Below are 6268 nucleotides of genomic sequence, written 5' to 3' on the forward strand. Positions count from 1 at the left end.
ACCGTCTCGGATTATGGTGCATATCACAAACGTTTGTGTTTTACCAACCGTGTGTGCCATAACAACCTGGAGAGCGTAATTTCATCGTAATTTAATTGCTGCCTTTTCAAATTGTACCGGATTTGGATTTGAATTTGAATTTGAATGTATGCTACAGCTTGATTCATATCCATCAGGTTCAAACAACCAATCCATTATTCGATTCATAGGTACATATGTTCAAGAATTACATAAGAACCAAATAACAATGATGAACCACAGTTGTATACTTGTACTATTAAAGACGGTAAAGAAAGAGGCAAAATATATTCTGGTTGCTGAACAAGGTGAAGCGGAATGCCCATATTGTGCCCTCCTCCATGCAGAAGGCACGCACGACTCTAGTCAAACCCCTTGTGATGGCCGACTGCCATCCTTCACGGTCTATACGAAAACATCTAGATAATCATCGTGTTCTGGTAGAAATACTTTAACCTTTGCATGCCCACCAATCATGTAGTTTGAGAGGTATTCTTGAGTAAACTGCTTTGGCAACCACTGCAAAGGAAAAAGATTCAGACATTGTCATCTAACACAACTCATTATGGGCAGTAAAAAGAAGGCTGCAGAGTTCTTACTTACCATCCTGCAGTTCGCTGTTGTCTTGGATAAAGTGTAAACAAATAGTTTAATTGCCATCTTTGGACCCATTTTACTAACAATCTTTATCAGCTTCCTCACTTGATGCTGGTTCATCGATATCTCATTGCCCCATACGAAGAAAGGGTCGAAGCGCGGATCTTTACCAATGACATATGTACCTAAAAGCACCAAGTTAATATTAGAAGCTAAAGAGCAATTGCACAATGATGTAGTACTACACTCTTTTATAATATGTCTATATACATCCATATGTGGTAGTCCATTTGAAATCTCTAAAAAGACAAATATTTAGGAACGGAGGGAGTATCTTATAACATCCAATATACTCACATATTAGATGAATTAACATCTTATATTATGGGCCGGAAGGAGTTTAGTGCATTCTTACAAATTATCGGCTGATTAACTGCTGTTGTATCCATGGGTTATAGTTAGTTTGAGCTAGTTCGGGATCAAATAGCCCTAAAGTATATTTAAACATGAGGGCTAGTTTGAGCTAGTTGCATCTATAACCCACCCAAAAAAACTATCCAACCCAAGAGGTGCTAATTGGAGCTAGTTCTCCTAGTGCATTTATTGTCAATCTTACCCTGCCATCCAAACAACTCTTTGGATGGAGTTAGTTCAAGGTTAGTCATGAGCTAGAAACTAACTCTAACCTCTAGCTAAGTTGAGTATCCAAACAGGCCTGTGTTGTTGTTGCTGTTGCTGCTGCTGCTCTTCTACGTATATCTAGACATCATTAGAACATTAATGTAACACTCTTCCTTGTTGCTATGTAGCCTAGGATTGCATATTTTGACATTAAGTACAGTGCATGTTGCTATGTAGCCTCAGATATATTACATATGGCCCTAGTTAACCTAACGATAAATGGGTTGCAGATATATTCAGTTAAAAGTCCGATTCACCGATTAGTCCCTTATTACCGCCGGCCTATATGGTACCAGCTACCGATATCCTGAACAGTGAGCAGATATAAGCCATGCGATGAAACTAACCTCCATGGAAAACAGCAGTCGTTCCCAAAATTGTCATGTGTAGGTACATCGGGAAGCATGTTAAGCACAACAGGCTAAACATCAACCAAAATTATCCATGGCAGAAAAAATAATCTCCAAAAGATAGCTTCAGTGTGCAGGTTTAAGCACGCTAGTAAAGCAAAACAAGTGGAAAGGTGCGCTAACTGCAACAGGCCTAACATTTAACAACAAGCAAACATAGTCATTCAAACTGGTATTGTTCCAGTCTAAGTACACTGGTTATTGTTAAATAAAAATGGAAAGGCGTGTTAAGTACAAGATGCAGCAACCAAATGTAGTCATTCATAGTGGTATTGATGAAACTGGTACTAATGAAATTGAACTGCACAGTTCATACTTGCACATATAGAACATCATGTTGTGAATAACCGGAATAAACAAGGCATACTATGAACAACCAAAGATAGCATTTGAAACTGGACATATGCTAGCTACAAACAACCGAACAATCAAAAAACTTTAAAAGAGGCATATGCTAGCTATAACAGGCTTAACGGCAAGCAAATATATGCATTCCTATCGGTATGTTTAAAACTAGATTGATGAAGTGTACTGTACTGTAAATAATTGCACATATAGAGCACCACATTGTGAAACAACTGAAATAAACAAGGCAAACTGCAAACAACCAGATATAGCAATTAAAACTGGACATATTCTCACTACACTACAAAAGGGACTCGACAAAACAATCATGGGTTTCCCCTGTGAAGAGGCACGGCAAAACAAATCATGGGTTTCCTCACTTGTCACGGATGGGCTCGTTCCCGTGGGAAGAGCACGGACCCTGGATGCGCTCCATGTTGTCGCTGATGGGCTCCTTCCCCTTGGAAGAGCACGGTTGTAGGGTGCCCTCCCTGATGTCGCAGACGAGCGCTTTCCCCTTGGAAGAGAAGATGGGCTCTTTCCCCTTGGAAGAGCCGGGAGAGGGTGCCCTCCGTGTGGTCGCCGTCGATGAGGTCTGACTTGGAAGCTGTGGATCCCAAGCCAGCGTCGTAGAACGTGTCCTTCAAAAATGACAAAAGGGGCTTGATGGCGATGTAGAATGGCAAATTATTGACAGCGAGCCAGAGGAGATCAGCGGCGGGGGCCATGGATGAGATCTACGGCGGTTGAACCCGAGGGGTTGGGGGTGGGCCACTTAACCTGTGACATAGCCCTCCTCAGGCCTTCGCTGTCGATGACCTCGATGTCGTAGCCGGCGGCCGAGACATGCCCGCATACTCTAGCCCGCTGTTTGAGTGCCTGCCGCCAGTAATGGTCGTCAGCTTCCTCGGCGACGCCGGGCGAAGAGACCGCTATACTCCTCTTTTGGGCCAGTCGCTCCTCGAGCTCCACGGGAAGCGTAGCCGGGCTTAGGCTGCGACGCTCTGGAGTGGGGGATGGGGATGGGGATCTGTGGGAAAGGGGGCGTTTGGCAGGCGTCATCTAAGAAACTCAGGGCGGCCTGGTTATGGAGATCGGTGGGTAAGATGCACGGGCAAACCGGCAGATGTTGACAATGGAGGCCTTGCGACGGCGGCGGGGGGGGGGCTTGCTAGGGTTTCTAGCAAGGGAGGGTGTGTGTGTGCGCGCATGCCCAAGGAGGTTTTGGTGTGTGTGTTGTGTGTGTGTGGAGGGGGCGTGGGTGTTTGAGGAAATGACGCGGGTACTGAAAATTTTACTACGCGGGAGTGAAATGCCGGGCTATTGAAAAATTTGATGATAGTGCATCGCACACGGTCCGGAGATAACAACCGTGTGTTATGAAACAGAAAAACCCTCGAGGCAGGTAGATATTTTCTAGAGATGCAGGCGGGGATGGGAACAAGAAACATCGCACACGGTCCAGAGATAACAACCGTGTGTTATGAAACAGAAAAACCCTCGAGGCGGGCAGATATTTTTGAGAGGGGGAGCCTCGTGGATCCCAATGTACTGTCCGGATGTGAGCGTGACAGGGGCACCGGCGTGGCACACGATTAGTTTGAGTGAACCGTGTCTGTTGCGTCATCCGACTTGTCTAATGTTCACAAATTTGGCGAAAAATGATGCGGGAGAGGGTCAGAACACGAACACACTTGCATGTGGACCAAATTTATGTATCAAAAGGGTGTTTTGATTTTCAATTACCAAATGCAACTTCGATGTGCACCTCTCTCGCAAAGCGCACAGTTTTGCTTGCCCCCACACCCCCCCTCGTGTCGGCACGAAGGGAATCCTAAGCTATGAATGCATGCCCCCTCCCCCCAAACCGAGGTTCACCTAGAAAAGTGCGAAGTAGCTAGCAGCCCCCCTCCTCCCTCGTGTCGGCACGAAGGGAATCCTAAGCTATGAATGCATGCCCCCAACCGAGGTTCATTCACCTAGCAAAGTGTGAAGTAGCTAGCAGCCCCCCCTCGTGTCGGCATGAAGGGAATCCTAAGCTATGAATGCATGCCCCCCCAACCGAGGTTCACCCTAGCAAAGTGCGAAGTAGCTAGCAGCCCCCCCCCTTGTGTCGCCACGAAGGGAATCCTAAGCTATGAATGCATGCCCCCCAACCGAGGTTCACCTAGCAAAGTGCGAAGTAGAAACCCCCCCCCCCCACACACACACAAACACTTTCAGTCGGCAGGCCGGAGAGGCATATCTCACCAAGATGGATCGTAAAACGGACCAAGAATAACCCACCTTGGTTGTACAACCTCTCTCTTGTTGTTGGTCAAAGTGATGGCCGTCCATGCGACCCCGGAGATGGGCTAGCTCGCCAATAATCACGCAAGTAGCTAGTCCCCAAAGACAACCACTGCATGCGTGTGGCCCAAACATATGTATGGAGAGGTGTGTTTTTGAGTAACAATGGAACAATTTTGATGTGGCACCGTGATTTCGAACTAGAAATCCCCACACTGAGTGAGGGTTAGGTTGACGATGCATATGTATGTTACACCACACTTCAAGCCAATGACGGGGATTCATGCATGCATGCGTGCATAGTATATGTGCTCAAACTTAAGGTCTGAATCTCACCATGACCTATACTACGATAACATGAACCAAATGAAGAATCCGCCATGGTAACCTATCTTGTTGTTGGTCAAGGTGATCATGGATGTCCACACGGGCCCATGAATATATAGGATTGTCGCTGATAACCACGCGAGGGAGTGTACCGTTCGAAGGCAACCACTACATGCATATGTATGGAGGTGATGCGTGCATGCATGTTTGAATACACAACATTGATGTGGCGCGTGCGTCAAAAATCATACACTAGCTCCCCACACAGAGCGAGATCGGTTCATGATGTGTCATTGTACTAGCCACTTCGACTCGATGGGAGGGATTCATGCGTAAACATGCATGTGCGTGTGCTCAAACTGTATCATGCATGTCATCCCAGAGCAAAAAATAATAATCCCCTCCTAAGTCCAATTAACCTCTCTTGTTGTCAGGCAAAAAGTAGTGATGGAACAAGCGGACCCACAGATGGAAAGCATCGATATCGCTGATAACCGCTTAAGTGGGTGCGAGAGGACAACCACCACCGCTTTGCATGTGGGCCAAACATATATATGTTGAATACCCAAAATGCACAACTTTGATGTGCCACATGCCTCAAAAACCATAAACCATGCACCCACACAGAGCGAGGTTCATCAAGCGTACTACATATGATGGTCCCCTTCCCCCCTCTTCACCGCATACTATATGCTCCTACCGTAATATATGTACAACCCAAAAGAATCCTCATCGATGGTGAAATTAATTAACCTCTCCCGATGTAGGTCAAAGTGATGCATGCATGCATCGATGATGGCCTCGTGGGCCCACAGATGGAAGCGTCACAAGTGAGTGTCCTAGCTAGGATATGCATGTGGCCCAAAAAGGTGTTGTGTGATGTTTGAATAGCCTATTTCACAATTTTGATGTGGCACGTGCATCGGATACCAAAAAGTCCCGACACTGAGTGAGGTGTACTTGTTCACGGACGCGTACGTATAGTATATATGCTAGTCCCCTCCCACCTCTTCGACGCGTACTATATACCACCATAACACAAACAAAAAAGATTCTACCTTGCTGGTCCAATTAACGTCACTGCCGGCTGTTCATCAAAGTGATGGACGACGACCTCACGGGCCCACAGAAAGTGTCACACGCGAGTATCGAGTGTCGTGTAGGACAACCATCGACTGCATGTGGCCAAAACATGTATGTATGAAAGGGTTGTGTAATGTTTTAAATAACGATTTCACGACTCTGATGTGGCACTGGCCTGCCTAACAAAACGGCCAACCCACACGGTGGCTCACAAATTGTAGTGTACTGTGAGCCACCCGCCACCCCCAGACGCACACACCCACACACGCACTACGAATCCACCACAACTACAATGCATGTTAAATTAATTATCCCGCGGTGAACATATATGTTACCAAAGGAGGGACGTTTTAATTTCAAAAAAATCACATAGATCATTAAGACATTTTAATACATTAATTGATTGATTTTCTACGGGTATAATGTGCAAAAATCAAATTTGAGCTACATGCACACGTGACAGTGCACCTAAATGGATTGCAAAAACACATGTGTGTCACTGGGTGCATGTTTACTCC

The sequence above is a fragment of the Aegilops tauschii genome, chromosome 6 (assembly GCF_002575655.3).
Source record: "Aegilops tauschii subsp. strangulata cultivar AL8/78 chromosome 6, Aet v6.0, whole genome shotgun sequence".
Lineage (NCBI taxonomy): Eukaryota > Viridiplantae > Streptophyta > Magnoliopsida > Poales > Poaceae > Aegilops > Aegilops tauschii.